This window comes from Grampus griseus, assembly GCF_964374135.1.
Source record: "Grampus griseus genome assembly, chromosome: 19".
Lineage (NCBI taxonomy): Eukaryota > Metazoa > Chordata > Mammalia > Artiodactyla > Delphinidae > Grampus > Grampus griseus.
This window is the reverse complement of record NC_139013.1, coordinates 37,695,204-37,719,550: the sequence shown is the minus strand read 5'-3', so window position 1 is coordinate 37,719,550 and position 24,347 is coordinate 37,695,204. Positions and strand designations below refer to the sequence as shown.

The window sequence follows — 24,347 nt, the reverse complement described above, 5'->3', positions numbered from 1 at the left end:
AAGTATCTGCCAACAGCAAGTAAGGGCCATAATCAGAATTCAAACTTGGGCAGCTCAATTTCCAAGTCCATCGTCTGTGTCATGGAATCCTGCTCCCTCCCCTGATAGGAGCAGAGAAGGAGAAAATAAGATGAGCAATGGTATGGACACTTTAGGTAAGAAAGTGGACAGGTAAAAATCTTTGGAGGCCTTGAACAGCAAGGAATTGTTGACAAATGGCCCTGAGTGGCAACATCAGGGGACCTGGCTGACCTCCGCACTGACCTCTGGGGTAAACTGAATGCCCTCCGTGTGTCCTACCACTTGTGTTTCAGGGCAGGACTCTGACTGACACAGAATCAATATAAATGTATCCTTTGGACATACTTTTGAAAAACTGTGCCTGGAGTGAAGGTAATCAGTAACCATGGGCTTTCAGAGGGAAACAGAAATGTAGAAATCTTTCAGCCAAACTCCTCATTTTAGACAGGAAGTATCTCAGAGAGAGGAAGGTATTTGTCCAAAGTCAGAGTCTGCTCAGAGCTGAGGGATTTCTCTTTTTAACTAATTAAACATCAGGTGACACTGTCTTCCTGACCCAGGAGGATATCTGCGGGCACAGGAAAGGAGAGCAGCCTAGTGCCCAAAATGATTTCATAAAACTGCAGGTTGGGTTCCCAGCACGCCTTGCGCGCGGGAAGATGGCGGCGTCCTGGTGTAGGTCTTGAAGAGATCGGATCGGTATGGCGTTGGCATCGGGGCCAGCAAGGCTGGCACTTGCTCGTCCCAGGCGTCTCGGTCTTGGGAGCTGCGGGGCCCCAAGACGTGGGGCGTAAGAGTGGGGCATGCGCTCCACGTGGAAGCCCGAGCCTCCTCCCCCGGACAGGGTGTACGAGATTCCTGGACTGGAGCCCATCACCTACGCGGGGAAGATGCACTTTATGCCTGGTCTGGCGCAGTGAGTCTTCCCACCCTGGGACCTCGGCTGGACGCACACGAAGTTCCGCCGCTTGACCCCGCTTCACGAGCACCTGCTGTACAGGGACGAGGCCTGCTACATCTTCCACCAGCGTTGCCGCCGCCTCGAGGGTGTAAAGCAGGGCCTCTGGCTTACCAAGACCAAGTTAACAGAAGGCCTTCCTGATAAAGTGCTTAACCTTGCTGACAATCCAAGGAACCACAGAGAACCAGGATGAACGTCTTCTATATGTGATCTCTCACGCTTGTCTCTGGCACTGTAATGAAGACATCCCCAAAAGAGAGACCTCCTGCCCAGTCATTGTGCACAGTCTGATACAGCTGTGTAAATCCCAGATTCTCAAGCATCCTTCTCTGGCCAGGCAGATCTGTGCCCAAAACAACACGTTATCCACCACCTGGAATCGAGAGTCTACTCTTACTCAGGTCCATGGTTCCAGTGGAGCCCAACTGAATGCCAAGGATCCTCTGCTCCCCCCAACACCTTCCAAGAGGAAGTAGAAGCTACTAAGAATCATGTTCTTGAGACCTTCTCTCCCATATCTCCCACTGTGGGTCTTCAGGAATACAACGTTTATGATGTGAATGATGATACAGGATTCCATTTTGTGTGTGTGTGTGTGTGTGTGTGTATCTCACATCTTCTTTATTCATTCATCTGTTGATGGACACTTAGGTTGCTTCCATACCTTGACTATGGTAAATAATAATGCTGTGAACACTGGGGTGCACATGAAAAGACCCTCAACATGACTAATCAACAGGGAAATGCAAATGAGGTATCACCTCACATCTGTCAGAATGACTATCAACAAATAGATAAGACGTAAGTGTTATTAGCAAGGATGTGGAGAAAAGGGAACCCCTATGCACTGTTGGTGGGAATGTAAATTGGTGCAGCCACTATGGAAAACTGCATGGAGGTTCCTCAAAATATTAAAAGTAGGACTACCATATGATCTAGCAATTCCACTCCTGGGTATATATCCAAAGAAAACGAAAACATTAATTTTAAAAGATCCATGCATCCCTTCTTTCTCTCATCCACTTGAAGCCACTATGCTCTTCGTCAACAAATACAATCAGATCACTTCTGCTTAAGAAAAAAAAAAAAAATTCAACAACTGCCCATTGCATTCAAGATATGATTCACGATTCTTTCCTTGTCCTACAAAGCCCTGTGTTATCTGTCTCTGTATTTCCACAAAGCTCATTAAGCATCAGTCTTAGAGATATTTTTTAGCTCCTCAAAAGTTCCAAATTCCATCTTGCCTCAATGCCCTTATGTAGTCTATTTCTTCCATGAATGTTCATGTTCTCTCCCTACACTTACCCTAACTAGCCCGTCTGCATCTTTTAATTCTCAGCTTTGATTCACACCTTTAAGGAGACCTCCACTCACCTCTCCTTACCACCTCTCCCATATAGATTAGTTCCTAGTTATATTCCCATGTAGGCTCTAAGCAATTAAGTCACATTTAATTATTCATTTATTAGCAAACTATTTGAGTAAGCTGACCAATTTTCTGAGCTTCCCTGTTCTTCCCTATAAAATGGGCATAAGAATACTTGCTCTGTAGAACAGTTGTAAAGACTGAAATTAAAGTACTTAATAGGCATTCAATGAAGAGCTATTAAAAGTGTTATTCTTTAATTCTACCCATGCCCAGAACAATACTCTTTGCAATGGGGAATCAATCATGGCTCAAGACCCAGAACTAAAGTGACTGTCAATTAGAATAGAGAGACTTTTCTGGAATATTGTTTCCAAGACGCAAGCTCTTGGGCCACCTGTGTAAAATACTGCATTCCATTTTGACCTACCTTTGCTCTATGGAGACATCACTATTATCTCTTAGCCACCAAAAAGGCAACTGAATAGGGAAAGGGAAACACACAACCACTAGATAAAGCACTGAAATAGTCTATGCTCTGTAAGTTCATCTATCTTGAGCTGAGGACACTAAAGAAAGATTTTTTTTAAGCCTTCTCCATCAGCTAAGGATCATTTCTGCCTTCCCTTCTCAGCACTGATAGTCAATGTTTCAACATTCATGAAAACTGGAACACAGAGCTCTCAAATCCTGTAGTCTAAATTGTAGACTATTTGCAAAGCAAGCCGGTACCAATCTTGAAAATACTTCCAGTGGTTCTCCAGGAGCACAAACATATTTTAATGCACCTATTCACAAGTTTAAAAAGTAACGTAAATGTATGCACATACAAACATTGAAATAGCCCTCTGTGAGGCATTCTATTAAGCCAATTTCTTCGTCCATACATCAAACAAGAATTAGAAATCAGAATCAGAACTGTCATTATGCATACCTGTAATTCATTTTAAGAAATTCATATGTTCTAGAAAAGCTGTCTGCACACCACCACTTTGTAAATTGGATTATATTTTTAAAAGCACTAAACAAGGTAGCTATTTTAATTAGCTTTCCAATAAAACCTTTGGCAAAATGCAGAATCATTTTGTAGTGTGAATAACTGGCATCATTGAATTCACTTTGTAAACAAGGGACACTTGCACCACATTTAGATTCAAGCACATGATTCATCTGCTCTTGGTTTGGGGATTCATTCATTCAGTTAGCATTTTTCATGCATATATTATTCATGTATTCATTCTTCAAATATTTATTGAGTGCTTACCATATGCCTGGCACAGTACTGGATGCTCAAGACACAGGAGTGAATGAGAGAGATGATGTACTTTGCCCTCCTGAAGTTATAGCCTGGTGGAGCAAGATGACCAATAAAAACATGTAAATTAGAATATGTAATATGTCAAGTACATATGTGTTATAAACAAGAAGAAAGCAGACTAAAGGGATAGAAAGTGGTAGACTACGGGGGATTCGAGCATCGAATGGGTGATTCTGCTGGTGAGAGAGCCAGGTAAATCCTGATTAAACAGGCAAAATGAGGGAGCAGACCATGAAATAGGGGCAGGGTGCTTCAGGCAGAGGGCAGAACAAATGCAGATGTCTTGAATCTGGAGTACACGTGCATTTGAACAACAACAAGAAAATAAGTGTGGCTTGAGTGATCAAGGGAGAGATTGGAAGATCAGCAAGATAGTCAGGGGCTGGCTCAGGTTGTAGCATCTACACTGTGGAATGGAGGCATGCGTGAGGCAATTGTTCTCAGCAGCAGTAGGGGCAAGGGATGAGTGACCCTCAGAATCCACACATCTCTGCCCATCATGGAAAGGCATGGTTTTTCCATATAGATCAACATCCTTGTATCTTTTCACTTATATCCTCCTTCTTCCTCTCTTACTTTCTCCACTTCTGCTGACTTCCCCTTCCTCTCTCCCTTACCTCCTTTCACCCTTTCATCTTTTACCCTTCCATGAAAACTTTTTTGTGTACCTACTATATTGCAGACACTGTGCCTAGGGATCCGATAAATGCCCTCTGGCTTGGGTGTAGAGGAAAGTTCCTCTCTCTTCCCCACACACCCGCAAACATATCAAGACTAGAATCTGTTGCATGAGCTTCTCCACTGAAAGGGCAAGCTAGTGGGATGACTTGTGAGTCAAACATACATAGGCTGGAATTCCAGTTCCAGTACTTACCAGTTGTATTTATATTGAGCACGGCATATAATTTCCTTGTCTCAATTCTCTCATCTGTAAAATAAGGATAATACATACTTTGAAGGAATGTTTTGAGAATTTCTAGTTTTATATATAAGTTGGTGATTAACATTATTACATTATTATTTCTGCTTGCTTTCTTCCTTTACAACTGGAACTTCAAAGTAAAGGAAGGACATGGTTAGAGTTTGGTAAGACACTGAAATCGCCTTCTGATCTTGTCTCCTCTAATGTTCTAGAATATTGTATTCGTGATTATAGGATATAACCCCTGGGACCTGACAAGCCAAGATGACCCAGAATGGTGGCATGATGGAACTCTGTTTCTGCTTGTGGGCAGTGCATTAATGGCCCCAACTCTTTACACTTCTCTGTATTCAGACTCTTTGCCATGCAACTTCTGAAGCTTCTTCCACTAAGAAAGCAGATTATATTTCTCCACCCCTTAACTTTCAATCTGGCCATATGGTGTGCTCTGGCCAACAAAATGAGATCGAAAAGATAGTTTCCAGTTCTCAGCCTACACCTCAAGACACCGTGCATATTTCTGCTTGGCATCTTGTGCAGTGGCCATCACCATGAGAATATGCCCAAGCTAGCCCTAAGGAGGAGGATGAGAAATACAGGAAGCTGAGTGGAGTTACCCCAGCCCAGCCCCAGCCAACCCACAGATGTATGAGAGTAAATAACTCTTATTTTAAGTCACTGAGTACCGCGGTTATTCATACCCTAGTATTACTGTGGTGATAGCTGACTGACATACTGGCCTTAAGTTAATAAAAATATTTCTTAATTAACATTATCAGTTAATCAAATATATTGATTGGACTTCTAATGCTGGAGATACAGACAAAAACCAAAAAAGGTATCATCCCTGCCCTTGGGGAACTTATAGTCTAGGTGAGAGGGAAAGACAAAGAAACACTACAGATAAGAGTTAAAGTGGGTTATGTTTGAGAGAGAGGGGATCCTTGGAGTCAGGTCTTAGCCTGAGATGATTGCCTGACTGCTCCTAGTGGTGGAAAGAGGAAATGCACCTAAGAGATGTTTTCAATTTAACAGAGTCTGACTTAAAAAACTCCAGAATTTCAGCTCTGGAAGTATCCTCCTCAGAACTTATGTTGAGTAAGCTCTCATTTACAGCCACGGGAACTGAGGCTCACAGAAAGAAAATTACTTCCCCAAGGTGATTCAGTGAATTTGCAGATCTAGGACATGAAACCCAGGGCCCCTGCCCCCAAGGCTGGCACATCTAATTCTATATGACCCATGACAGGCCTTACAGTGTCAGTAAATTTTGAACTGCTAAAATATTCTTGACCAGAAGTTTTATTACTGATATCATTTATAATAAGATTAATCTCCATCATTATTATAATTCATACTGTAACATGACTCCTTTCTTGCTCAGGTGATTTAAGGTGTGACAATAATCAGACCTCACAATTAATAACAGTAATTAATAACTTTCATTTATTGAGCCTCTGCTTTAAGCACAGTGCTTACTGCTCTAGGTACGTGGGCACATTTAATCCCTGCAACAATCTAGGCACAGATAACAAGCCCCATTTTACAGAATTGGAAACTGAATCTCACAGAGATTAAAGTCTTTGCTAGTAAGCAGCAGAACCAGGAATCAGACTCAGATCAAAGGCCTGTGGTCTCCTCACTTATCTGTGGCCTCAGCTGTGGGAATCTCTATCTGAAGTGCCCGGTTCAGAACAGGCATACCTGTTCAATCTTTCTCAGTGTTCTCCCCCTGCCTGGGGAAGGCATGATGCGGGTCTACTGCAATGTGATAAAACCATCTCCCTATTTGGATCCTGCCTCACTTTTTATACCATTTACCAAAGGATGCCTCTAGAGCAGGAAACTTTGAGGAGGCCTGGGGTAGCCTGGGGCTTCTAAGTGAAAACAAGGAACTGACTCAGCAGGGCCTGGCTATCTTCAGAGTCTGAGGACAGAGGCATCAAAGGGATGAGAGCCTGGTAACTTTGATGAAGGAACCAACAGGAAATTACCAGCCTCTTGCTGACAAGGACAAAGACAAGAAAAGGCCCATTTGAGCCTCATCTCTGTCTGAACTGAAAGAGTCAGGAAGCAGAAGGGACCGTTCAATCCTGCCTCCAGAGCAACCCTGAACCCTGGCTTCCTCCCTTGAAGAACAAGGTGAAGGAAAGGTGAGGCAAGTTAAGATAAACACCCAAACTTTTGGCTGCTGGATGAACTGAATCTTTTAATTTAAACTGTCAGTGGGTTCTTTTTTTTTTTTCTCTTTTCCTTTTTTAATCCAAACTGTAATCACACAATACTCCACCCAAGTGCTTGATATGGATTTCTAAGACAGATCCTAACATAGTCATACAAAAATCCCCTCGGAAATGTGCACTTTGTACTGTGTCTATGTGTAGGTGTGTTTAAAATGTCACGAACTGGAATGCCTAACTCTAGTTCCCAGGAATTAATCACTTAGAAGAGTGATAGGGGGGAATTAACTTGCTTTAACACTTATAAGACTCTCCAAAGCAATCGCCAAAATAGAACTTGCTGAATAGAAGTATGGTTATCTTTCCATAAGAACTAGAACTCTTGTTTGTTTAAACATTTATCTCTCTATAAAACTGCCTTGCAAAAAGTTTTTCCCGTGGGGCTCAGCTGTAGGTCATAGATACTCTGGGAATAAAGGTGTAAAAGAAATTTTTGCCTTTCTTTTTGGTTACAATTCAATGAATTTTAATAAATGTATAGATTTGTGCAACCATCATCATTATCCAATTTTAGAACATTTTCATCTCCCAACAGTTCCTTCATGCCCATTTGCCGTTAATTCCTATTCATACCAAGACAACCACTGATCTGTTTCCTGTCTCTATAAATTTGCCTTTTTTGAATATTTTATATAAATGGAATCAGAAAATATCTGGCTTTTAGCATGTTTTAAGGGTCATTCATACTGTAACATGCATCAGTATTTCTTTTCTTTTTAATGCCGAATACTATTCCATTATATGGATATACCACATTTGTTTATCCACTCACCCGTTGATGCACATGTTAACTGTTTCCAGTTTGGGGCTATAATGACTAACGCTGCTATGCACATTCAGGCACATGTGCCTGTGTGGACGTAAGTTTCCAGCTGTCCTAAGTAGACTCCCACGAATAAAACTGCTGGGTTGTACAAAGGAATATTGACTTCTGCTATACACTGGGTTCCATCTGATTCAGGTGTGCAATGTCAGTAGAAATCTACCAAGCAATTTTTTTTTTTTTTTTTTTTTTTGCGGTACGCGGGCCTCTCACTGTTGTGGCCTCTCCCGCAACGGAGCACAGGCTCCGGACGCGCAGGCTCAGCGGCCATGGCTCACGGGCCCAGTTGCTCCGCGGCATGTGGGATCTTCCCGGACCGGGGCACGAACCCATGTCCCCTGTATCGACAAGGGGACTCTCAACCACTGCGCCACCAGGGAAGCCCTACCAAGCAATTTTTAACATACTTTTGAAAATCCGCTGACGCTATCATTAACGGAAGGGATGGTCTAAAAATAACCGACCACCACCAACAAACAACTGCTGTCACTTAACGAATTCTTAACCAAAAAGCAAAGAACACATTCCGGATAATGTCAGGTCAAATGTGACAAGGCTCATCCTTGGTCCTGTCTCCAAAATGGAATTAATGAAACTTTTCTCACGGATCAAGCGCTGTCCTAACCATCACCAATCCCCGACATCACTGTATACCTGCAATTAGACTGATGAGGCCTTCCCGTTCCCTTCCTGTTTCCACTTTCACTTACGTGGAAAGCATGAGAAAATTCAGACAAGCATTAGTAGACAAGGGCAAACTCCGAGTATCTCTGAGGGAGAGTGGGGCCCTGTTCCCTCCTCTCCTCTGTAACTTCATTTATAAGTGGAAGCGTTGAGGTCAGAGCACCCCATCACCATGTACTGCCCCTTTAGAGTGCGGGGACCTGGGCGGTGGCGTAGGACATACTAAGCCCATACAAAGTTTTACGGCTTAGAGCAGACAGAAGTGGCAGATGAAAAGACAGGACCAGAGAGGATGATAAAGGAAGTAGGCAGAGTGTGGAAGGGACCAACCTGTGGAGGGAGAAGAGACAGGCACCGCGTCCCACTCACTGCGCTCTCGGGGAAAGCGCTCCGCCTCCTCGGCCTCGCGAGGGCCTCGCACCGGCACGTGTAGGGCGAGGGTGGGGGGGTATGTAGCGCCCAGAGGCCTGTCTCCTTGCGGCATTTGGGAGGTAAAGGGGGCCCACTTTACCTCCCAGCGGGAAACTCACCGCCCCCGCCCCCAGCCGAGGAAACGGCAGTTTAAAGGCCACGGCCACACGGAGGGCGAAGGACGCGGCAGCTTGGCTCAGGACGCCGGCTGGGGCGGCGGCCGACGCCTCAGGGATCCCGGAGTAGCCGAGAAGCCGGCGGGCGCACGGAGGGGCGGGGGCGTGGTAGCCGGATGGCCCCGCCCCGCCCGTCGCCCCCGCGCGCAGCCCAGCGCAGTCCCTTGCCGCGTGCAAACGTGAGGGTTCTGAGTGTAGCTGGGACTCAGGCGAACAGGGCTAGGAGCCCGAGAGCCGGCTTTGGCCGCCCCCACTCACCTCCCACTACTACAGTCCCTTCCCCCTTCGCGCACCCTCCGAGGCTTTCTCTTCATTCTTCGACCTCATTAGTGTTAATTCCTCTACTCCTCTCCGCCCCTCCCGCCCGGCTTTCCCTCCGCTTCCTCCTTCCCCTGCTTCGCGGGCCCATCACTCCTTTTCCGTCCTCATCCCCGTCCCTCCTGGGATTCCTTTTCCCCATTATCCGTTTGCTGCTTCATCTTCTCTCCGTCTCTGCTTTGTCCGCCGCCTCCCACCAAAGGAACTTGTTCCGGCCAGGGGTTCCCACCAGGTCACAGACGTCCGCCTCCACCCTAGGGACGGCGGCGTGTGCGGGTCCCAGCACCACTCCCGAAGCACGAGCGCCCCGCCCAGTCCCTGGCGTGATTCCGAAGCCGAGGCCCCGCCAGCCTTTTCTCCCGGCGACTCGCGAGGGCAGGAAGCAGGCCCGGGGCCCCCTCCTCCAACGAGTCCTCCTGGAGGGCTACGGGGACCACCCAGGGAGGATGCAGGCACTGCGCCCTCAGGCCCGGTCTCCCGCAGAACTGCACTCTCCACCGAGCCGGGGCGGGCGTGCGGCGAGGGGGCCTGAGGCAACAAGTGACGCTGTGTGCGGGCGGGGGCCACTGTACCTGCCTGGCGCGGGGGCCGGGCCGACCCTGGCTAAGCGATCCCGGCACCCGCCTTCCCCACACTAGGCTTTGGGGATGGGGGGAGGGGAGGGAGAACTGGGAGAGAACAGAGACGTGGTTCTTCCCAAGTCCAAAGTCTCCCTCCCCCAGGTTTCACCACCCGCGCCCCAAGCAGAGTTTGCTAGGCATGGGGAGAGGGAGTAGGGCAGAAGCCACTGACGTGGAGGGATCTTTGGAACGTGGGGCGATGGGGTGAGGAAGCACGATGCCGGATTGCCTCCCCCACTTGGCCGACGCTTTCCCCCTACCCACCACCCAGGCCTCCTGGGCCAAGGGCCCAGCCTGACCAGCTGGAGCGGATTTGGGCGAAGGAGGAAAGAGGGGCCCCGGAGCCCTCCCCAGTATCCCTGTGCCGCCCTCCCTGATTGGCTGTGCGTCCCTGGAGCCCAACTTCAGTCGCTCCGGACTCCGTCTGAGCCCCAGGGGAGCCGGAGTGCGGCGACCCAAGGCGGGAAGGGGGCGGCCACGAATCCCGGGGGCTGACATCCCGGGGGCCCCTGGGGGGAGGGACGCGGACGGGCCGGCCCCCGCAGCCTCTGCGAGGCCCAGCTCGCCGCGACTAGCGGCCTCCGCTCCTCTCCACCCCCCGCCCTTTCCTTCCCTCCCAGCGGCGGCCTCCCTCCTCCTCCGCCCCCCCACCCCGCCCGCCACCTCCCCCCGGTTTCTCATTCCTGCCACCAGCGCGCTCGGCGGCTCATTCCGCGGCCGCCGCCAGACGAGGGGAGCGTCGCGAGCAGATGCCGCGGGGGCCGCTCGCAGCCGCCGCCGACTTGTGAATGGGACCCGGACTAGGGCCGGGGCTGACACCGCTGCGCTCGCCCTGCGCCAGATACCGACGGCCCGCACCTCGTGCCCACCCTCCAGGGCCCCAGGTGAGGCGCGCCGCCAGTGCCTTCCTCTCGCCTGGATGGAGCTTCTTCGGGTGGGGTGGGGGTGTCTCTGGATGAGAATGTTTGGGGACGGGGGAGAACTGACTCGAGACGGTTTCACTAATGCAAAGCAGAACCGGGGGGAGGGCGGAGGTAAGATTTGTTTAAAAATCGAAAAGGAAGAAGGGAGCCAGCTGTGGACGCGGGCAGCTTAGGGGGCAGAGGCGCCAGATGTGCGCTCCAGCCTCTCCCCCAGCTCCGGCCTTTTATGGGGTCTGCGCCGAGGCCGCGAGACAGGGGCTTTGCACCCGGCTGGAACTAGAGGCTGCAGAGCTGCGCTCCGGACACGCCGACTGCCCCCGGTCAGGTCTCCGGGGAAAGTCGCCCCCGGCGCGGTGCCCGCCCGCCCGCGCTGCGACTCTCTGCGAAAGCGACGACATGACCGCGCTCTGCAGGATCCCTACCCCTTCCTCCCCATCCCCGCCGAGTGCTCCCGGAGACTCAATTCCTCCATCGAGACCGCCGGGGAAACCCCGGAAAACCGAAGGAACCCAGCTCGGGTCGGCGATTCCCCCGGCACTTTTATAGCGTGGGTTTGGGTCCACTGACTGCGGCTGGGGCTGCCGACTGCGATGCGCGCGCCAGCCCTCAAGCCGAAGTCTCTTCGGGGGCTCGGGGGGCCGTTTGTCAGCACCCGCCAGCTCAAGGGGTGACCCGTAAGCGGCTCAGACTCGGGCTCGGCTCTGGCTGGGGCTTGGCGGAGCTTGCCGGGGTCAACGTTAACTTTGCGAAGCGAGCCTTCCCCGCAGCCTGCGCCTCCTCCCGGAACGCGCCGAGCCTCTCCAGCTCCGCACGCACGGCCTCCCTCCCTCATGTTTGCCCCGGAACGGGAGCCGGAGGTGAGGAGCTTGGAGAACCCCGCAGAACGTGGGGTCCGGCGAGGAGAGCACCCTTCTCCCCCTACACCCGGGTACAGCTGTAGGAGGCCTGCCTGGTGCTGTGAAGAAAAGAGTCCCCAGAGAAATTGGGGTCAGGGAGGCCCACGGGTCGCTCTTCTTCATCCCTTTCTTGCCAAGGCCTTGCTCCTTGCTTTCTGGGCGGAGGGGGGGGGGCTCGGGGGCGATTGTGTCCACACGCCTCCTTTTCCCGGGTGAAAGGTTTCGAAATGCTAGAAAAAGAAAGCCCTGTTGCTTTTGCTGATAATGCAGCAGGAATTTCACGGGCCAAAGCACTGCTATTAAGAAATTGCATCTTTTAATTATTTAATAATGCCATCCCTGCATGACGACGGGTCATCCCTAAGGGGTGGGGTGGAAGGTTGTTTCTAAAATCCTGCTGCATGTAGGTATACATCTGCCTATAAAGTCTTCCCTCCCGTTTCCCTCTAAAGAAATCGTTTTCGGATGGCTCTGCAATCTTTCCTGGTTTTCCTCTTCCTATCATTCCTATCAGTTTCATGCGAGGCAGAGTAAGTTTTCGATTTAATCACAGGGAAGACACGATAACTAATCTGGTGAGAGGATGGATCGATTTATCACTTGGGCTTACAGCAAACATCGATGGTTTTGCGGGGTGTCTGGATTTCCCGGGGACCGAGGTGTAGAAGTGTTCTCAGGAGCGAGGATCTGCCAGCATCGCATGAGCACATTTGCCACGCTGGGCTCTGAGAGCTAGAGCCTAATACCATGAGAGAGAAGAGAAGAGGCTGACCTTCATTTCATTAATCCTGGAATTATTTTCCCTACAAATACAGAGATACAGCCATCAGAACCCAGAAGTAATCACTGCCCAACCCCAGCTGCAGGGAGCCTGGTCTTCTTCCAGTAGAAGAAAGGAATAAAAGTTGCAAAACAAAGAGACAGAGGGTTGGGGCCAATGCCAGAGGGACCCTGAAGCTCCTGGTCACTAAAGTTCCTTAATCATGAGCTCTAATTCAAAGTTTTAGAGTTGGCCAGTGGGCCTTGGAATTCAAACCTCTGTGCAAGACTGAAATCCTGCCTAGTACAAAGGAATGTGAGTAGTTTTCAAGTACAGACCAGGAAAAGGCATCTGAGAGGCCAGGAAACTTTGCTTGAGTGAGAATTATCTTTACATCTTGCTTCTGAAACACTGCAAATTAATACATTTAAAATGTCTTGCAGCTGCACTTTATTATTAATAATTATTATTACCATTATTTTCCTTGTTATTTCAGAGTCTGTATAAGCTGGTCATTTTATTACATTGTCAGAAAAGAAATAAATAAATAACCCTCCCCACCCCTGGGGGAGGGAAAATGAAGAGCCGCACTGAACGGACTGAGATACGATAATCTGTTGAGGCCCAGACACGTAGATTTGCTCAAACTGAGCTTATTGCTTACTAGAAAAATAGGCTTTTGAAATAGCTCTAATTGAAGCACTGGACCATCTTGATAGCACTTCAGAACTTTCATTATGTTCAGCATTCTTATCGAAACACCAGACAGTAAAATTACTAGAAACCTAAATTCTGTTTTCAATTAAGATGCAATTTTTTGTTAATTTGAGAATTTTTTAAAAAGTTACATCTGTTTTTTTACGACCCAGAACTCATGTTTCCTCTTTGCAGTGTTGGCTGTGGTTGTGTATGTGTGTTTGTTTATTCGTGTGAAGAGGAGGGGCAGGGTTGGAGAGCCATGCTGTGATTTGGGGGAATACAGATCAATTTCATGGTCCTTTAATGCACTTGTCTTCATAATTCATGGTTTTTCTTCCACTTTGAATAGAATTACATGGCTGCTTTGTAAAGATTCTGGTTTGGGGACCCTCATATGGGAAACGCCATGACTTTGACCTCAAGGCTTGATTTACAATGCCAGAGCTACAGTCCCATAAGCATAGTGTGTCCCAGAACCTTGCCTGTGAATGTCTGTGACTTATGAAGTTGACAGTTCATGTAAACTTTGATCTGTGATATTCAAAGCTATTTTCAGAACCATCTAAATATCTGCAAATCTGATTTTAGTCTGCCTTCATTTTCTACACATTTATGTAGGCAGATGTTCCAAAAATATGATCATTTCGTTTAAGTTTATTTTCAATATTGATTTTTTTCACTTTGATCATAAGAATACCTTATCATTAAATAGTAATGATAAGACAGTGGTCTATAGAGTTTGAAAGTAGGTAGCAAATCTTTTTTTCTTGAAGTGTCAAATTTGCAGAATAACTATAAATTCCAAAGTTTTTATTTTCCCTAGAAAATCTCAGCATTGTGTAAATTCACCAGCCAGTGGTTTAAGGGATTGGAATGTGTTTGGGATGTTTTTCCCTCTTATGCAATTGGTCCTTGTTCCATAAAAAGTTACCTGATTTGTCAAGAACCCCTGTTCTAGATTTACCAAAACATCGTAGTTGTCAGCCTTTCCAGTCCAAAGTTATTACCCCTGAAATATGTAAATATCTTTGGTCTCTCTCTGTCTCTCTATTTATAGATATGTGCGTGTGTGTTATTTAAGGGACTAGGGGAAAAACATCAACAGGTCTGCTAAAAAAAAAAAATAAAGCTGGAGAAAGTTGGACAAATTCTGGTGCACCAGTAGGAATGAGCTTTTCCATCAGGATTACTATGATAGCCATCCACAGCCTCCTCTATGGGCAAAGAAGGACTAAAGAAGACACTCGAGGAGGATAATTAAACATCTTTCTGCTATAATTTTACACTGACATTGAGAGCCTTGTGCATCTCTGGAAATGGGCTCCTTCGCGGAAGATTGCACTTTTGGCCACTAGAGGGCAATGGCACCCTTCTCCAACTTTGTGCGTGAGGCCCATCTTCTTTTGAGGGCACCATGAAAAGCGGTTTTGTTACCAGCAGCCTTGTCTGGACCTCTCAGGAGAGACCGAATTCAATCTAGCTGTGGTTCAGGCTACCGCTTGAGCAGTTTGTCAGGATTAACATCTTTCTAGTCGGTGGATCCCCTTACCTTCACTCTCTTCCCACCTTGGAGCTTACTAGAAAGTTGCAATATCTGAATCTTGAGATGTCTGAGCAGGAGATGGATGGGGGCTGGGCTGTATGAGAAACAAGGTCAGTTCTCACTGAGTCAGTGATCTGGGAGGATTTTCTTTTTTTTTTTTCTTCCCTGCAAAAAAGCATCATTTCAGACTCTGAGGGGAAGAGAATGAATAAAGAAGAAAAATATTAGTGAGATTGCTGTGATATCATTGCCTGTTCTTTCAAGAGGTTTTTGAAGACGTCTGCAAGACATTTTTAATTTGCAAAAAAGAATAGCACTTTGATCTTTGGTAAACACTTTGGGGCCTGGAGCTTTAATAAAACAGTAAATGTTTTACTACTACCTTTAAACCATTCTTGATATTGCTGTACAAAACCTAACTTTAGCAGAGTGTAAAATTTAATTCAAGATTGGTCCTCATGCCCTGGAGTTTAATCATTTGACTTTTTTTTCCTCCTCAGTGATATGGAAATTACTGCTTATGATTAAATTGTGTATTCCAGGCTGCACAAATTTATATTTGTTACTGTTTGATAGTGTCATTAGGAAATTCAGAAGAATGAAACAAAAAACTAATGCTATATTATAATTAAGAGGAAAGCTCTCTTTAAAAAAATAAGTACTGTCTTAAGTAGATTCTTATTTGTATCTTTTTTTTTAAAACTGAGTCCAGTTGCCTCCCTGGTGAATCAGCAGTGGAGTTCTTTGCAGCTCTCAGTGTGTTGGAATGCATGGGCAGTTGATGAAGGAGGGATCAATGCAAATGGATTATGGGAGGGAGTATTAAGTAACTCAGTGGAAAGTAAGACAAAGTGTTTTGTAAACCGAAGCTCACTTACCGCGGGACAGTTTATTTAACTTTTAAAACGAAGCCACTTTTAAATTGTAAGTGCTTGTGAATAATGCACGCTCATTAGAACTGGAGGGAAAATTTCACTGTTATTTGGTTTAATTAGCCGTCAGACAGTCACAGAGTTCCAAGATGCTTATAGAGATAAAGCATTGTTCTCGAGTCTCTGTGGTCAGGGTTTCTGCTCAGGCAGAGAACCTAGTACACAGGATGTTAAATGAGATGGGAGTCTGAGAGAGAAGAAGAGAGGAAAGGAAGAAAGAGGAGGGGGAAAAAAAAAGAGTGTGGGAGAGACTAATGATGCTGTTTCTCATGGCAGGCCAAGGACTGGTGTCTCTCTCCCCTTTCCTCTCTCTTTCTACTCATTTAGACCATGTGAGGTGCTGAATCCAGAAAGCTGGCATACACAGCCTTACAGGCCACAGTAAACAGTGGCCAGAGCCTTATTCTATTGCCGCCTGGCACTGAGTACTCATCAAAGGATGTTGTGAATAAGCACTGCCTTTTTCTCGAAGTTTTCTGGTTATTCCAGTTGAAGAAAAACCTTCATTTACTCCATGAACCTCCTTATTTTCTGGAAATCCTCCTGACACGGTCCTCTGCACTGGCATGACTTCACAAATTAAGATTACTTCTCCACGTTCACTTTTCTTGAAGAAAATCGCCACCATGATGATCACCTAACATAGCAACCATAGCAGTGGAGGCCCCTACCTGAATTTAGTTTAAGACACACAGAGATCTCTTTTCAGCCATTGTTAGGCTCCACCAGTGAGATCAAACAGTGAGAATTTAGAGCAGCATCCCTGCCATGGATGCTGTTCTATTCTCAGTAAGAACAAGCATGGATGAAGGCAGGGATAGACATAACCTCTGATTATGGTACATTCACCCCCACCATGATCTCTGCGTTATGTGTTACTGCTGATCACATCCTGAACACTCCGGCCTGTTACCATCATCCCCCAGGCCTGGACCACCTATTCAGACTTAGAGGCAGTATTGCCAAGCGGCAGGGCCAAGATCAGGGTGAGGAGAGTGAGGCTAAGACATACAAGTGCAGAGTTAGATCCTGTCTGTATTTATTTATTTATTGGCCACACCACACGGCATGCAGGATCTTAGTTCCCCGACCAGGGATCAAACCCGCACCCCCTGCAGTGGAAGCGTGGAGTCTTAACCACTGGACCGCCAGGGAAGTCCCAATCCTGTCTTTATTGAAAATGTTGATATTTTGCTCATTGTGGATTTCTTCTAGTGATCTTGATTTTTTAAATATTTCCTTAAAATATTATTTATCTTGATTACTGAGTTTTTTGGCATCCCCTTATATTCTGTGCCCAAGGACAGAGCTCCACCTGACACCCTAGTTCCAACCCTGCCCAGCAGTTTGATTCTTCTCAATTCCAGCTCCACTGCTTACAAAGTACTAACCAAAAATGAGCTACCTTACTTCTGTAAGACTCGGCTACCTCACCTGTGAAAATGGAGCCCCTCACAATACCCACATCCTAGGACCGTTGTAAGGTAACATAAGGATTGGGTTCAACGCCTGGTTCACAACAGGCACGCAGTGACTGCTCAGGCCTTGTTGTCCTCTCAGAAGGAGACCTGAGCTTCACTTTTATAGACTAATGGTGGCAGGTAGAAGTTCTTCCTCACAATTTTTAGGCCAAAGTCCTTCACTAAACTTTCCCTTTGGCTTGAGGCCTCTCCGAATTAGTGACGAATTGTTTATTAGTACCTGCCTTTTTAAAAAAATCATTTCATAAGTTTAAGTGACCCATCCCTTTTGCATTTAAAATGTTCAAGAGGCAGTTGAGATTTTAGAGAGAAGTATCGCTTTTGAAAAGTGCCTGCCTCCTTCCTACCTTTGCATTTTCTCCCCGCTTGTTTTTACATATGGGTTGCTGTGGAAAAGCTGCCCTGAAGTAATATCTTACTGGGAAAGCTTGCTAAGCATGTGATGTTGAGTTATTCCTCACAAGGGCTGCTTCCCTTTAAAAGGGACGCATTACTATTCCAGACTAGCTTAAATGATAATTAGTCTCTTGATAAATTGTCGCCATTTCCAGAATATGCCTGTTTGTTTTTCAGGTAAATGTAGTTTGGGGTTTTCAGGAGGGTGAGCAGTGACGGTCTGACTTGTGGAAAGACTGCAGCTTGAAGAAGCTCTTGCCCTGTCTGCCGTCTTCCTCGGGCCCAAGCAGAAGCCCAGGGATTTGGCATCACGTTAAAAATAGCAGGAACCGTCACCCCCACGCAGCTGTTGATGGTGCTCTGTTTTCACACCCAGTATCACAGTCAGGCTGGGCTTTCCAAGGCTCCTGGTTCTTCCAGATTGTCCTGCTGTGTCCCATCTGTGGCCTCCTTGTGTCATCTGTTCCTACCCCAGGCCCTGTGCATTTGCTCCTGAGTGCAGGGTGCAATGAAAGGAAGGCTCTGCCTGTGTTTGCTGGGAAAAGGGCAGGGGAGAGAGCCAACTTTATGAGATGCTACTCTGTGAAAGGTGCTGCACCCACTACCTCCTTAATTCTATGCCGTCACCCCATGAGGAGGGTACTGTCAGCTCCATTTTACAAGCGGGGAAAATGACCCCCAGGAGGATTCCAGACACTTGTCCAAGCTCACCAGGCTGAAGGAAGGAAAGCTGGGTGTCCGAGCCTGTCTGACTCCACATGCCCAGCAGCGTTCTGCTCTGTGTGACATGTGTGGCAACCCTGGGCCTCCTCAGCTTCCTGGAGAAGAGCAGCTGGACAGAGAGCTGAGCTGACGGCTTGACCCTGTGCCCCTACAGGATCCCAAATCTTGACCGTAAAAGGAGCCTCTGAGATCTTATGGTCTAACTCTCCCTCTCAGCAGGTTTTCTGCTTGCCACTCACCCTGCGGCTGCTTCAGTGTCCTGATGACAGCACGCTAGTGACCTCTCTGGAAACCCATGACATGAGAGGTGATTCATTACCTCTGCTCATTAGAATGCCCCCTCATATGAGGAGCTAAAATACCCCTCTGCTGTAACTTTCTCCCAGCAGTCACTTTGCCCCTGCTCGCCATCACTCTTTCCTTCTCTGACAGCCCTACAAATATTTGAAAATGGCATCCAATGACAGTTAAAATCCAATAAAAAGTATTTATTGAGCACTTAGCTAGTTTCGGGCACTGTGCTAAGAACATTCTATAACATGAGACTTATCCACAGTGACCCTACGAGCTGGTAAAATGATTGCTAGCTCCTTACAGAGGAAAAAACCCAGACATTCCCAGTGTTCCACAGCTGGAAACTGGCAAAGCTGGGATTCAGACTCGGGCATCTGACACCGAACTTAACCCCTATGTCCGTGTGCTCTGCCATTCAGTGCTTCAGCTAATCTGGCGAGATACAGTTTACAGACCTCTCACCGTCCTCATCTCTCCCTTCTACTTCCACTCCATTTTGTCAATGTCCCCATTAACATGTGACATCTTACATCAGAGTCTCTATTGCAGTCTAACCACCATACGGTGATTGGACCTCCTACTACCTGTAACAAGGACTGGACATCCCACTTTACCAAGTAGAACTCTCAGGAATCAGATGTTTGAAGCCATTAACTGAACTATCAGCTATTCCAGTCGATCTTCTTTTAGCGATGAGGGTCCAGGGACCCAGAGAAGAGCCATGGCTTGCCTGAGGTCACTGGGTGATTTAGGAGCAGAGGGGAGCAAGAACTGGGGAGTGGGGGGTCTTGGCTCTTAACCGGATCTTTTACCACTATCTGAAAGCAGAAGCCTTTTTATTTTTTCTTTAGAGTCTATATACCTGTGGTCTGATTCTTATTTAAACAGATCATTGGTTCAAGTATATAGATGTGTGTATATATATATATGTATTCACCCTGTAACATCATTTGGCAGTTAAATCGTAACATCTATATATGGGGCTTTGCATGAATCTACTATTTGGAAGTCATGGTCAGCCAATGCAGTGCCATTTGATAATATTTTGCAATATGTACCATTTGACTTCACCCTTCAGCTCTGTCCTATCTGAAATACATCTACCACTAATACCTCCATTCCAAGTTTCCAGAGATAACAGAGTAGGAATGGCATCCTCACCTTGCCACCCCTAAGCTTTCACAGGGCCCTCTGGCAGGGTTTGGTTTGAACTCCATCTCAAACTCATTTCTTTGTCCCATACTTTATTGAAAGGCCTGGGCTGGGCACAATGAAGTGGTCAAATCACAGGGCCTTCCCTCAGAGAGCTGACAATATCAATGGTGCAGAACACACTAGGTCTGTCTGTAACATCTCAAGGCCTCATACTGTCCATGCTGCAAAGGAAGTATAAACAAAGAGGGCCACAGTGAGGACAAGCCACATGCAGTTTAATGACCAAGGACGGTCTGGGGAAGGAAAAACAGCATTGCACTCCTGCATGGTAGGAGGGGACCCTAGAGGCCACCCAGACCAACACGTTACGCCATTCCTGGCTACCATGTGGTGATGGCTGGAGCATCATTAGTCATATGGAGCTCATTACCCCTGGATGCAAACCACTGAGACATTAGGAGCTTTCACTTTTAGAAATACTTCCTTAGGTTGAGCCAAACTCTGTTTCCCCAGAGGTTGCATTCTTTGGTACAAGCCTTTGATGTCATGCAGAATAGATATAATTCTTCCTCCCCATTGCAGTTATTCAGGATCTAAGTTGTCTTCCAGGATGCCTTCTCCCTGGTCTTAACATCTCTAGAATGAACACCCCATTCATTTTTGCTCCAGCCCTCCTCGGAGGGAAGGACTGAAGACAGAAATCTAGAGGCAGCTAGACTCTAGACTATCAACTCCCTTCTACACACTTCTTTTATTGCATCCCGAGGCTACATTACATTAGCTTTTATTGCCAGCCACATCACCCAGAGGACTTATGCTCCACAGTTTATTTGTTTATTTGTTTTTCCTTATGTGCTGCTGTTAAGTCACATTTCCCCACCTGTCCCTGTGCACATAAGACATGATAAGGCACCTTCAGCAGTGCTAGGGAGTCAGGCTGCCTTGCTTCAAAGCTTGCCGCTTCCCAGCTGTGCAAGTCACTATATCTATTTCTCAATGTCCTCAACTGTAACACTGGGTTAATGATATCTACCTTATAGGATGGTTCTGATATTAAACGACATTAATATATAAAAAAGTGTTTAAAGAGTGCATGGAATGAGGTTGCTGTTATTATTATCTCTGTTATACTTCATATCTATAGTCTGGGTCCATTGATCCAGCCTTCCAAAATGTTTTTTAAATTTAAACCTTTAGTCTCTTGTCCAGAATATCTGTCATCCCTCCTAGCCCCATGCAATAGGTTGGTTTACTCAGACACCTACCTTTCTTATTAGAAACAAAACACAACACAACAATAAAAAGAAACAGAATAGAAGCAGGGACAGAATCTTGTTAAACTACAGAAGACACTCCTTTTGAGTGATTCCACCCTGAAATACAATATTCTTCATGTTACTCATTTCTTGTAATGCATAATTGCCATTTTGTTTGCTTGTTTGTTTGTTTGACTGCATGGCACCCAAACCCCCTTCCTGTGTTTGGAGACTAACCCACAATAAGACTCTTCAGAAAGAAAGCCCTCCTTCTACTCCACAGCCTTGAAGGGCCACAGAGTTGCTTCCCTAGCTCTCCTGGAAGCTAAAATGCTGATTCAACTTCCCAGTGTGCTTTAAATTTGGATTCAGTATCTTACACTTACGCTTGTGCACGTGAGCACGTGCACACATGTGCACACACACGCACACACAATCACTGGTCATGAAGAACTCCCTCTGGTCATTGTGGCAGTGACTGCTGTATCATCCAATTTCCAAGGGTAACCAGGGTGGTGGAGCAAGCTATCGCTACCCGTGTTCAGCGGGGACAGCCACAGTGCCCTCACCCACCTGGTTCTGTGGCAGGATCTGGTCTCTGGTTCTGACTGCCCAGGCTCCTACATTCCTGACCATTTTCTGACCCTGCTTCTCTAGTCTTCCTGCAAGCACTGTGTTACCCAGAGTCTGTATCTGTTGCTTTGAACTAAGAAACCCAAAAGGCTTCATTTCCCTGCATATCCTTGCAAGACTGTTGTAAGAAAACTTATCCCCTGCAATACTGAGTGGGGTATCTGGCTTTTGAGTTCCTCTCAAATGCTTAATAGAATGTTGATAGACAGTTAGATGTTAAGGTGTGAGGATAGAGCAGAGAAAGCCCTTATTAAACATTGAATGGTCCAGTTTGGGTTGAGCAAGAATTGGGCAGGAGGTCAGGACCTAAGCAGAAGCCTAGTGATAGGCTCAGGAGCTCAGAGGATGAAGTAGGATTTCCATAGGCAGCCATGGTGGAGAGCATAACTGCTAGGCATCTGAATGGCAAATGGTCTCTTGGAAAGAACAGGGCAGATTGTATGGTAAAGTGGCCCATGGATGCTGGCTCTGGAACCAATGCAAAATTTCCAAAAATATTATCCAGAGAAAACTAAGGCCAGATTCAGGGACAAGAGTCCAAATTGTATTCCTAATCTAAGGGCAGCCAGATAGAAAGGAGTATTCTGAATTCAGAGCCAAAATCTTGGAGAAGGCAGGATGGAATACATAGGAGCTCTCTAGGCATTGATACGAGCACAAAGGATGCCCCCATAAGAATGGGCAAGTGACCTCACCACATCCCAGCTTCTGGAGGGGACAGCTCCCACACCCTCCCAGCGTGCTGGCCTCTTTGTTGGCCCAAGGATTGGAAGATCAGGTGGAAGTTGTCAGTGCTTAAATTAGGGCAGATTAGGGCAGCAAGGAAAGACAGAGGAAAGCTTCCTCTGCAGCTGGTCCCTGATCATCCCAGGACAGCCTAACCAACTGCTGAAAGGAATCAGCGTCATCCTTCCAGAGAGTGGAGCTTTCAGGGAAGCTCAGAGTTTCAAAGCTTCTGAGACTTGCTAGCCCGTCTGCTGGGCCAGGGAGTTAAGCCATTGAACGGTTCTGACGTTGTGGCTGACGGCACCCCTTGCCCAGGCCTGAGCCAGCTGTCACCAAGCTGCACAGAAGTCTTGGAGCCGTGCATTTCAGCTTCTGTGTGGCACTCCCTGACAGACCACCGTGGACACAAATCCAGATCATAGACCAAGAACGACCAACTAAACATAGGCGAGGCTGTTCGGGCAGCTACATCGATAGTTATCTTTCCATTGTCTAACTTTTTAAAGCATGCATATTTAAAGGTTTTAAATATTTAACAACATATTTAAAGGTTTTATAAAATAGTTCATTGACAATAGCAGCAAAACTGTGTTTAGATTCCAAATCCAAATTGAAAATCCGGCGTACTTCATGCAAACAACTCCAATTCACAACACTTTCCCCTAAGATATCCCAATAGCGAAGGGAGCTGCTCTTGAACTGCCTCACTCCACCGTATACTTCATATATGGACACACCTGTAGTGTAAGGGGTAGTTTTCATTTTTATTATTATTCTAGGGAACTTAAGAAGCACTATGTAAACGAAGCATCATATTAGTATTATTATCTTAGAGTAAAAATCGCAATTTAGCAGTTAGAACTGGGCACACTCGCCTTCAAAGTAATGCATTGGCGATTCCTGTGTTTTATTCATCACTGTTCCTCCTGCAAACCTTACAGAGAATCTTCAACTTCAGCAAACCTCCACAGTGCGTTTGGGAGCATTAGTCAGGAGACTAATGCAGCCTGAGAGGATATGTCTCTGAAGTGAGGGATAGATCCTGCGGAATCATTTCAGCTGCTCTCGCCATGAACCCCCTCCTGCCGTGCCCCACATTGCAAGCCAGAGAGGGACCCGGTTTTCACTTACACAGAGGCATGTCTCATGTTCTTTTCTCATTGGGTGCTTTTCTTCTGTCTCATTTCCCATGAATGGAGAAAGATAACCTGTCAGCAAGTTTGCAGCCAATTGCTGACAGATTTTCCCTAATAGGCTGCCCTGTGGTTTCCTCCTTCTAGGCAGACCAGCCTAGTGAAACCCTGGTGTTCTGATAAATAGCTGTGTGGCCTTGGGCAAGCCAATTAACCTCAGTTTCCTCATCTGTAAAGTGGCCTTTTGGGTCCTTTCCAGCTCTAAAATGGTCTGGCTCTCAAATCTTCTTCCACAAATCACTTGGCATGGTGCCTTCTGACCGTCACATCTCAGCATTCTGGAGAAGGAGCCATGCAGACAAAAACGCCAGGATGTAAATGCACAGCTTTGTTTTGCCTGCTGGTGATAGTGGGCAGAGGAGGCATGCAGGGTGGTGAGTTTGGGACTCCTTGTGAAGTATGCTGCATGTCAAATTTAGGGCTTTGGACTTCATTCCCCAGGTTCTAGGGAGCCTTTGCGAGTTTAGAGCAGGGGAGTGATGTGTTCAATGCTTTATTAAATGATTTCTGGACCGGCATTGAGAAGAACTGACAAAGGGGCAGAGACTCTAAACAGGGAAACTGACAGGAAGCCGGGAGTAGAGGGCAACATTATTACAATCACTGATGTGTACTGAGCATTTACTATGTGCACACACTGTGCTCAGCACTTTCCATAAATTATGTCAATCCATCCTCACTACAACCTTAACGAGGTGGAAGCTATAATTATCCCCATTTATAAAACATGGAAACCAAGACTCAGGGTAGTTAAACAACTTTCCCCAGTGTTATGTCTCTGGTAAGTGGACAATCAGGGATTTGAACAGAGAGAATTTATGTTCTTCACTGCTCTGTTACAGAAAGACAGACTCAAGAGGCTTCCAGGATAGGT

At 46.6% G+C, this 24,347-nt stretch overlaps 1 protein-coding gene and 1 pseudogene across 2 annotated transcripts in view; both read left to right on the top strand.

Annotated features, from left to right (window-relative positions):
• Positions 1-722: 722 nt before the first annotated feature.
• Positions 723-9,775, top strand: LOC309837352 (large ribosomal subunit protein mL37-like; annotated as a pseudogene). Its single transcript has 3 exons — positions 723-1,565; positions 8,884-9,104; positions 9,502-9,775. The product of its transcript is annotated as a large ribosomal subunit protein mL37-like (transcript).
• An 816-nt stretch (positions 9,776-10,591) lies between these two features.
• Positions 10,592-24,347, top strand: part of CDH11 (cadherin 11) — a 144,981-nt gene continuing 131,225 nt past the window's right edge. The window contains exon 1 of the mRNA XM_082676114.1: positions 10,592-10,747. The gene's annotated coding sequence lies outside the window, so the exon portion shown is untranslated. The remainder of the gene's footprint in view (positions 10,748-24,347) is intronic.